Here is an 11,499-nt window from a genome sequence, read left to right as displayed (position 1 = left end):
AAAATTTGCATGGCTAAGAGGGTCTTGAGAATTCGATTGTATAAAACTTAAAAAAGGTAAATAAATTTAAAAAAAAAATAGACAATGGACATAATTTAATCAAAACAGCTCATTTAACTTGAGCATTTGAAAGGGACTTCAGAGGGTTTTTTTTCACAGCGCATTGAAAATCATTCCCTTTAGAATCCGATCTTTGATCTGCATCGACATTCTGACAGTACTCGTGGCTTTATTAGAGACTACATGTATTAGAATTTCGGAGTGAATCAAAGATTCAAGATTGATTGAAAGAAATATCTTTAAGAAATTACTCTTTTATCTGGAATATGACTTCTTCTGAGAGCTAATTTTTAAAAGCTCGAGGACAATGAAAGGAAAGTATTGAAAACCTAACCTAAGGTATAATAACTTTAGATATTAATGCATCTTATCTTTTGCTTGTTTGCCTCATTGTTGTCCCTTGCTTTCGCGAAAGCGAGGGAACATTAAATCTCATTCGTCTGTCCGGCTTTCCATCTGTCACAAAAACTTTAACCTTAGTCATAACTTTTGAATGAGAAAAGATAGGGCTTTCATATTTCACATGTATATTACCTGTGACAAGACCTTTCCAAATATGCTATGATGTTTGACCCCGTGACCTTGAAATTTGACCTACTTTTCAAAAAAATTAACATCACTTTAAATTGGTCATAACTTTTGAAAGAGAAAAGATAGAGCTTTCATACTGCACATGTATACTACCTGTGACAAGACCTTTATAAATATACTATGACCTTGACCATGAAGTTTGACCTACTTTTCCAAAAAATTATCTTTGCTTATAACTTTTGAGTGAGAAAAGATAAGGCTTTCCTATTTGATATGTGCATTACCTGTGACAAGATGTTTCGGAACATTCTATGATTTATGACCCCTTGACCTTGACCTCTATGTTTGACCTAATTTTCAAAAAAGTTACCTTTAGTGATTACTTTTGAATGACATGTGATAGGGTTATCATATTTGACACAATATGCTATAAATAATGGCAACTCACCCACTAAGACACCGAAAGCGGAGAATCATAATTCTTTGAATTTGCTTGTTCTCTCCAATTTCTCGATCGCTCCGAAGTAAGACGTAACCATGATACCTCGCGCAATGCAAATAAAACGTTGAATTTAAATATTATATATATATATATATATATATATATATATATATATATATATATATATATATATATATATATATATATATATATAACACTGAAAATGACCAACGACACGAACAATAGAAATTGTCAAATTTTCGGGACGCCCCGTCTCTTTCTCCGGACATAGGAAAGTTTAAGAAGTCATGAAAGAGCAAAACTTTCAAAAACAAAAACACCTAGCACTTCAACTACGCTACTAAACCCTATTTATTAACATTTTTACGTTTTGAATGACAAGTCCAAAAGTATTATTATCCAGTGGTGAAAATTAAGTTTTCAGTCAGCTTTGGACATTCATTAGACATAAATTATTAGACGCAGGCTAAACTATGCTGTAAATATGGTGTCATGTGTGTAAAACTCAAAATAACATATTTTATGATTTTTTTAAGAAGTAAAACTAGGCAATGCAAGGTTATGTCTTACATTTAAACCTATTAAAAGTCATAAATAACCATTTTTTGGTTGGTAACTCCACTGACTCAGCTGTAACACCAATGACCGAAATTAGTAATACCTGTGAGTTAACACTTAACAGTTAGAATTTAAATATATTATAATATAAAACTTAACGTGAAAAGTAGAATACACTGTAACACCATTGACCAATGACCGAAATTAGTAGTACCGATGACTTAACACTTAACCAATAGCATTTAAACATATCATAATATAAAACTTAACGTGAAAAGTAGAATACACTGTATGACTATTATACAAAAAAAAAATAAAATCATTTCCTGAGATTTCGTACTTTAAATGTTCTTATAACAAAAAGAAAACTGGTAACACCACTGACTTGACTTACCCTATTGTTACCATAGAATAATGCATAGCTGCAAGAGGTGTACTGTCATTTAAACATTTAAAGAATAAGTGAGTTATGTAGATTACCTTAAATAAATATAAAGCAGAAACCCCCTATTTCAAACTTTAACCCTTTCTCTTATACTTTTCTTTAATTAAACCCCATACATATAATGTATACAAATGCGTGGTGAAAGCTGAAAGAAATGCAGTGTTAGTTTATCATTGGTTTGAAGAAAAAAAATGTCGATAGGGTAAAAGGGTCTCAATTGTGTCTGATGTAATGTTTTAAATTCCATAGTCTTCATTAAAGAAATAGTAGATAAAATGTATTATAATCAAAATCTCTTGTCACCGGTGTTACTTCACTATTCATTGGTGTTACTATTAAAAGGTAAATATTCGTAGAGAGATTAAAGAAAACGAAGTTAAACTTGACTAATTTTACTTTACTCATGTGATAAACTCTGACATTCATTCATGTTCTGTGCATTAATCAAAAGGGAAGATATATTTTATGAGCATAAAAAAAATGATTGTCATTGGCGTAACCATGTACTGAAAATAGTCTCTAAGTGGAAAAATGATCAATTGAAAAATAATTCAACTTGCTTTCAAACACCATGAGTTGGGTGGCATAGTAGAATACAAATTAAATAAATTTTCTACATAAGAAGAATACATTTTGCCTCCAAAGTACTTGTTTTGTCAATGGTGTAACCATACCTATCATTAGTGTTAAGCTTTAGGAAGTAATGCTAATGAAAGTAACACTTGTCTATCGCTGTCTATCACCGTATGTGAGACTAATTATATTCTCCCTCGTAAACTCCTCCGAAAATAAATCTTTTCGTGACTAATTTGAATAACAATAACAAATATGTTAGGTTAGGTGCGTTCGTTACAAGATCGCATTTATATATTACTTTCTCAATGCTGTAATATACAATATTAATTTACAACCACATAAAAATACATCTATGGGTCATTATAAAAAAAGCAGCTAAGTGTCACTTCCTTGTAAAATCCTATTTTTTTTTTTATTTTCTCTCCATTTTAGATTGTTACTTTACATTACTTTACTATACCTTCTATGACTAACAGAAATTTCCAAATAATTAATTTCTTTCAAGTCAATGGATGATTTTTATCACACCAATCGGCCAACTTTATACTGTCAATGGAATTTTTCTCTTCAAATAAGGATAAATATGCCAAAAATGGTTTGATTTTTAGTCTAAAAAACATGTATGCATAAAATATATGTTAAAAAGAACATGTCTACGAATAAAAAATATGAGCCCCATGTTCCATTAAACAGAGACAGCATGAAATATGACTGTACAAGAAAGCTGTGTCATTGGTGTTACTACGAGGGTTGTCCGGTAAAATCGTGGACAAGTTGTCTAAGATTGAAAAATAATCATCACTGCGTTCTAAAACTTTCACTACTTTTTAGTACATTTTTCATCAATATACATAGCAAATTTCAAATAGATATCTGCTCAAATAAACAAAATATGAGACTTTCTGTTATGTGTGGTATCGCCTTACGGCGCACAGATGATAACGTCAAAGTGTCTAAAGCAGCGTCACTTTTCCTCTTTGCTAAATAAAAGTTGGATAAGCCCCACTCAAATTCGGGGATTTCATTAATTTCCCTTTATTCCTCCATAACAGTCGAGGAACCAATCTCGCCCACACATAGGACTCTCTGAAGATTATTAGTAAGTTATGGACAGTACTCTCACTATCATTCAACTAAATAGGCTATCTTATATCGACGGTCTACAGTGACATCGTCTTTTGCTATATTGCCAGTAGCTATTTGTCCGTATGTTTTGTTCTACCCGGGGACCCGATCTTAAAGCTTCCTCTTAGAAAACTCCCATTTCACTTGTATACTAAAGACCTAGAGATATTTTTATATTTTTTTTCGTCTGTAGTCATTTAAAGTTTCTTAGGACGTCATTACTACATCTAAATCTAACTGAACTGCTCTCCTGTGCGCCGTAACGTCACCAAACGTCGCCATTTTTCGTGTGTTGAGTTTACCACTTTCCCATTTCAAATGCTAGGGAAACTGCCGAAAATTAAGCAAATGCCTTGATATTTTACAAAAGACGAAATAAGAGCTACTGGAATAAAAATAGGATAATTTTTACCCCAACCTTATCTTTTTAATACTTTTATTTCAAAATAATATTCGTGTATTCGCTAATAAAACTCTGGTTTTTTTGATCGTGCGCCGTAGGACCGTACCCTGTGTACATTCAAGCATAATAAAATCCTTATTTTTGTCTATATTTTATCAAAAAAATTAAGATGCTCCTAATATGATGAATAAACATTTGCTGAAAATTTCAGCTTAGTGCGCATATTATTTTTCGAGAAAATCGCTTTGTCCACGATTTTGCCGGACAACCCTCGTATTTTTGTTTTTGCTACAAAAGAGTTATCAATCCTGATAAGAGAATATAAGCAGTCCTGAGTCATATTACATCACTTCTCACTAAAAACAACAGAAACTGTTCCTTGATATTCATGGTCACAAGATATTGATGGACTTCTGAAGCAAAGAAAGGTGACTAGTACAAACTTTTTTTTTGTCAGTGGTGTTTTCATTGTTATTTCAAAACAATTTTAGATGTTCATTAAACTCTTTTACGAAAGGTGTTCTTTGGGTGAATTTATTACATTGTGGACAGGACTTTTACATTATCCAGGGTCAATTAAAGATACCAGATCATTTTATATCATTGTCATTGGTGTTACTTTCACCAATGATATATATATATATATATATATATAGAGAGAGAGAGAGAGAGAGAGAGAGAGCGAGAGCACTAAAAATGACCAACGACACGAACAATTGAAAATTGTCAAATTTTCGGGTCTTCCCGTTTCTTCTTCAGGACATAGAAAAGGTTTTAAAAGTTTAAAAAGTCATGAAAGAGCAAAACAAACAAAAACTAAAACACCATGCACTACAACTACGCTACGAAACCCTATTTATTAACATTTTTACGTTTTGAATCTTGATGTTGAAAACTTATAGATATGAAATGAATCCGGGCCACGGCGAGGCACGTCCGGTCATGATCAGTCTGGTGTACTGTGGTGATGTCATATATATATATATATATATATATATATATATATATATATATATATATAGTGTTGCAGTAGATGCTGGCAGACTCCTCACTGCTCAAAGGCTGTAAGAACCGAGTACAAGTCCAAATTTGCAGTCCTCCACCGGCAAGTGGTGTTTGTCTCAATTTGAGTGAAAAATTTTGGAAGGGATGTTAAACAATCGAACATGTTCTCTTCAAGTCATAATTTAATCACTTTAGCTATGTTTATCAAACAAAGATTTTATTTTTCATCCAAACGAAGTATTTAGGTACACAAGCAACTTTTTGGAAATTTAAATTAATATTCACAATGCCAATAAGAAAATTAATATCGTGTTCAATTGCAATATGCATTTGGAATTGTAGGATGAACTAAATGTTCAATTTGAGAAGAAATTGATCACAATAGCTTCAGTTTTCCGTCTTCCACGGCTCCCCATTTGTCAATTAAAATCATGTGATAAATAATGCTGTTGAAATATAAAGGTTAATACTGTAAAGAAAACACAGCTCGTAATCAGGGAAATTGTAATCGAAGAAATTAAGTAATATGTAACAAACGATATAAGAAATTAAAAAATCTCTTCTAGAGACAATTTAGAGCAATGGAGCAGAATGAAAATTCAACCCTAGAGAAAGTAAATGTGTCACAGCCAATACTTACGGACGGCATGCTTATCTCCGTTGGAGCAACAATTGTTTTTGAAAACCTGGTGGCAATGGTAATTTTATATCGGTGTAAAAGACTAAACTTTCAAGTCAAGGTTCTGTCGATGAATTTGGGGATTTCAGATATCTCCACGGGCGCTATTTTGTGTTTTCCTCTTTCCGTCTACCAATATGGAAATAACTGCGAATTCAAAAAATACCTGGCATTTTTATTCATAAACGTGTCTTTATTAACTGTAACAACGTACAACCTTGACCGCTGTTTTGTCTTCGTATTAGGTATGAAGTATTATAAGTACGTAACGAAAACACGGTTGGTCTGGCTTTGCGTGATTTTTTGGTTTATCGGACTAATCACTTCATACTTTATGTTTTACAGCGAAGATGACCCGTATAAAATTGGATGGACATTTATGTACGATATGAAGAAGAACATTGTCAGCCAAAGCACCAAGAATCTTCTTTTGATCACCATATTCTCCAATATTGTCATGTACATTTTCTTGTTACATCGTATACGTAAAATCACGCGAAAGACTGGGGAAATATCATCCGCCACCTTTGGAATCACAAACGAACAATCTCGAGTCGCCAAGAAAGTTTCAGTCATAACGGTTAGTTTTTTGGTCATTGCTACACCTTTCTATGTAACCCTGACATTTCCCATCCTGGATTACAGTACAACATTTGGGAAAACTGCCCACTCATTATGCGGAATGTTATTATGCCTGAATAGTGCAATGAATCCAGTGTTTTATATTTGGAGGATGATGGAACCCCGTTATCATCTGAAACTACTATTCATGTTTTGGAATAAGGCATACTGCGACAAGCTGACACGAGAGTACAATTTGAAATTTGCCTCTTACAACATGACTAATGATTCAGCATCAAAAATGAACAATATAACAACTAAATATTGAATACATAAAGGTTCCAAAAACTTGTGTTAGTGAAATAACTGCGAATTCAAAAAATACTTGCACGTGGCATTTTTATGCATCAACGTGTCTTTATTCACTGTACCAACGTAATGACCGCTGGAAAAAAATAAGGAGTAAAAAATGACTAACAAGCACATTATGGAACTTTTTTCCCCTTTGCAAAACTGAATTTCTTCAAAGTTTTTGTACGTGATTACTTTGCAGATCACGGCAATCAAATGCGTCATGGATCTCAGTAACCAGTCAAATGCTCGCTAGGGATAGTACATTTTGAAGAAATCAAAAGAAAAAGTCAGCTAATGGGAGTAATGAAATGTAGCTCTAATGGGAGATAAAGGCATTGTGTAGAACAGATACTTCTGAATACTATTGATATGTTTTGGACAGATACTTCTGGCCAAACATTCTAAATATTTATTGTGTCAGAAAGATCCTATGGGGAAGGCAATCACAATATATGTAAAGATACTGCAGCTTCTTGAAAGTAACTTTTATTAGTCAGACACTTCTAAATCGTCAGGTACGCCTAAATATTTATGTGCCGATCCTATTACTATAAGCTATTTTTGGTTCAATGTTTTTTTTTCTTAGTATTCAATGTAATGTAATGTGCACATGAATAAATGTTATTGCTATCATTAAATACTAACTGTTTTATCAAGTAATTTCGGTACGCATGTGTCTGCAGTTTAATTGAACTGATTACTTCAGATTCACATTATGTGAACAGAGTGAACACCTTTCACTTCTCTCTGTGATTTTTATGCATCCCAAATATATCCAGGTTGTTTGATGTTCTTTGTTAAATGGTATATGTGTTTGTGTGATTTGTCTTAAAATTGCATTGAACAGGTTAGGATATACACTGTGATAGCCCGTTAAGGTTAATATTTCCCAAATATTAACAAGATACATGTGTATATCTATAGTGCAAAAATATGTACAAACTTTTTAATGTAAATTATGTAGATGCCCAACAGTGACCAATCTCATAAATCCAGTAATTAAAACGATTCGTAAACAGGGAAACAACCAGACCGCTGGAAACACCAGGGATCAGGTGCCTAGGAGGAATAAGCATCCTCTGTTGACAGGTCATACCAGCCGTGAGACTATGTATTGATCAGGTATACGGAGTACTCCGTAGTCAAATTTAGTAGAAAAACCACTTACAAATGGTATCAAAGATGTCAGACAAAATACGACTCAACGATACGTTGTATTTACAAACAAGTTCATTATATAATGACCGTAGAATTTACGAAAAGCTGACTCAGCATGAATATACATGTACATTGAATGCAACAGCTTTAAGCAAGCAAGTTTTTCTATGACTCAACAGTTCTTGAGATTGATCCCAAAGAAGTTTTGGTCTTTCTGTGGGATCAATGTCTTCAAAAGTTGGGATACAGAAAAACGTGTTTACAAAAAGTTTTTCCTGTATTTCAATGCAGATATCTTTTTCTCATTTTATGTTGTTATACTATAACTTTATATCCCTTTTGGGATATTATAGCACAAAAGTGGGTCCAACCTGTTGAAAAGTATGTATTCCGTTCTATTCAACTGACATCTAGTGTATACATGTATAGATTTTCAGCTGTAAACAGTTTAGCAAACAGATTGGTTAACGTTTTTCCTCAGTTATATAAAAAAGCACATTTATTCAAACCAACAGCGTGTTTGCGACAACTGAAAGGACTACAAGATGAGAAAGAGGAATCAATCAGTGACCTTTTTCACAATAAAATCTGAGGACTAATTTAAACAAAAATAAAACACTCTATAGTTTTTTATAGTTTTTTCTTTTTTTTTTGCTTATTAAAGATATTTATTTCTTTTCTACAGTATCTATTGCAATGTAACTTTATTTAACGGAAATGTAAGATTTCTGCGATCTACTGCAGCTTAGATACTTGTTGGAGAATAGCAGAATTTGTTGCGAGATTTTTCCGTTTACCCGATCATGATAAGGAGCATACAGCAGGTGTGTCCGTTTGACAGGAGGTGTTCGCTTCTACATGGCGCCGGAGTCCACCTCTGATGTTTTTGGAGGCCCGTGCTTGCTTTTCTCACAATTTGTGTTGTATCAATGGCATTTTTGAGCTTGATTACTGTTATTTATCTTATATTTTATAAATAAACTTTTTTGGTTTATGCTGAAAAAATATATATGAGAAAATGTATAAACTTGCAAATCTAACAGCACAGAGTTAGAGAATCTCAATATATGACAAGGGTCTACTTTCGTCCGTCATTTTACATAAAGATGAAAACGGTAAAAAAAAATTATTGTGTTTTAAAATCAAAAACCCAAGGATGCAAGCTCTGCTACACAAAATCTTTAACCTTGAAAATAAAATACTTTTATTTAAAGAATGTAGGAGAAATAACACAATTAGGGATGTCAACGAATATTCGAATATTCATTCGATGAGTTGATATTCGAATATGAAATTAAGATTCGAATATTCGGCTATATCACAATATGAATAAAAAAGAGAGGTAACTCTGGAGAATTTCAAGGTAAAGGTACAGGGGTTATCTATCTTATTTACTTGCTATTAATTTAGATCCTCCGGTTTAAATTGTTTCATGAGTATTATTCACTACGTTCTTAGTATAGTGAATCTTTTCATTTTGAGTTCGGTGTTTTATAAGATCAGTCATGCCTCCCAAGTCAAATTTCTGGCGGTTTTTCAAGAAGGAAAATAATGGAGATTCAGTTCAGTGTTCGTTGTGCGAAACAACTTTGAATTATTGTGGAACTACTTCGAACATGTTGAATCATCTAAAAAATAAACACCCAAGTTGTCAAAATCAGGAATTACATAACAGCTCTTCCAGCTCATTTTCTCAGCCTACCATGGGAACTTTCATGTGCTCGCCGAAGAAAATGGGTCCAGGACAATCGGAAAAAATTACAGCTGCGATTTCCAATATATTTGCCACCAAGTATAGTATCTGGAGAAGGGTTGCATATATAGCAAGTCCGTATTGTTGTGATTAAAGGGTTCAATTTCATAATAGATCTATAGTTTATTTGTTTATCTCGTAATTGTCGTTTGCAATCTAATATAATTATAGTCATTAGATTGGAAAGCTAGTTAAGAGAATGGCCTAGGCCTAATTATGATCAATACGCCGTTTCAAACAGGTGTTACGTCTCTAATAGTTATCTTTCTTGTTGCTTGCTTAGACGATCGATTCATCAAGTGTATTGGAGCTTCAATTAAACTTCCATTTTTTGTGCTTTGACTGTTTTAACAGTCAACATATTAACATCAAATATTAAATATATATATTGTACAGTGTCTCCCTAATTAAACAAGTCTAGATTTAACTTTCAAACACTGAAGCAAAGTGTGTACTATGGGCAGGGCAATGCGTATATCAGAACTTATTTATTGTTAAATGATATCAATTTTTATCGAATATTCGAATATATTCGAATACTGTTATCGAATATTCGAATATTAATTATTGACTATTTTGACATCCCTAAACACAATTACACTGAAAAATATGGTATCATGTCAAAATAACAAGAGGCCGAAGGGCCTTAACGGTCACCTGAGTACGATACAACAATTTAGACGATCCATAAACTGATAAATGAAGCTTTGTTGCCCAAAAGCAAGAAAAATAGTATGATAAGCATCAACAAAATAATTGGTATAGAATCTATCTGTCCCCCATTTATCACAATTACCATGCAGACTATTAACAAAATGTCTATTTTTAACCTCCATATTATTACTTCTCACATTGGTCTCTCTTGGCCTTTGAAGAACATTAAAAAGATAAGTTATTTTTGCCTCTCCTTTATTCATCTATTATTTCCAAGTCTACCTGATCATTAAAAGTATGAAAGTACTTTTTGTATTATACAAAAAATATTCTTGCATAATTCTCTTATTCTATTAACCTTTAAAATACATTTTTTACAGTGATTAATTATCAAAGGTAAATGGCAAAGGGGAAAAACTTTGCTTAGCGGAATACAAGTTCATAGAGCCCTGGCCAGGACCAGAACACTTGACTAAATAATCCAGGTGTTCAAAATTCTGGTAAAAATACCCTTGCATATTCAAATTTTACTCTGTTTGCCTCGAATATGCCCAGAAGCATAGAAGATTTTCAAAGAAATGCATTTTCACTATATTATTAAATAAATAAAGCCCCCCCCCCCTACACCAGAACATCTTACTCAGGGGTCATTAAATCACAATTCTGGAAGAAGCACCTTGCTCATCATAACTATACACTTGTTTCTTTGCTTTATTACCAGCAGTAGAAAAAAAAATTGAAAGAAATTATGCATTTTCACTATATAGTCAAAAGAGCCCCCCCCCCCTTTTCACCTGAACCTCTGACCCAGGAACCATGAATTTCACAATTTTGGAAGAGGCATTCTTTCTTATCATAACCATGCACTTCCTTTGTTTGAATAATACCCTGGAGAAAAGAAGAATATTTTGAAAGAATTTATGCATTTTCCATATATAATCAATAGAGCCCCGCCCTATCACAAAAACCCTTCACACAGGGGCCACAAAATTCACAATTTTGAGGAGGCAGCCATGCTCATCATAACTATGTACTTAGGCAATTTAATATCCAGGAGAGAAGAAGATTTTCAAAGAATTAATCAATAAAGCCCTGCCCTAACACCAGAACCCCTGACCCTGGGGCCATGAAATTCACAATTTTGGAAGAGGCACTCTTGCTCATCATAACTATG

The sequence above is a fragment of the Saccostrea echinata genome, unplaced genomic scaffold (assembly GCF_033153115.1).
Source record: "Saccostrea echinata isolate AGI-Se365-2 ecotype Australia unplaced genomic scaffold, CSIRO_AGI_Sech_v1 ptg000027l, whole genome shotgun sequence".
Lineage (NCBI taxonomy): Eukaryota > Metazoa > Mollusca > Bivalvia > Ostreida > Ostreidae > Saccostrea > Saccostrea echinata.
This window is presented reverse-complemented; position numbering follows the sequence as displayed.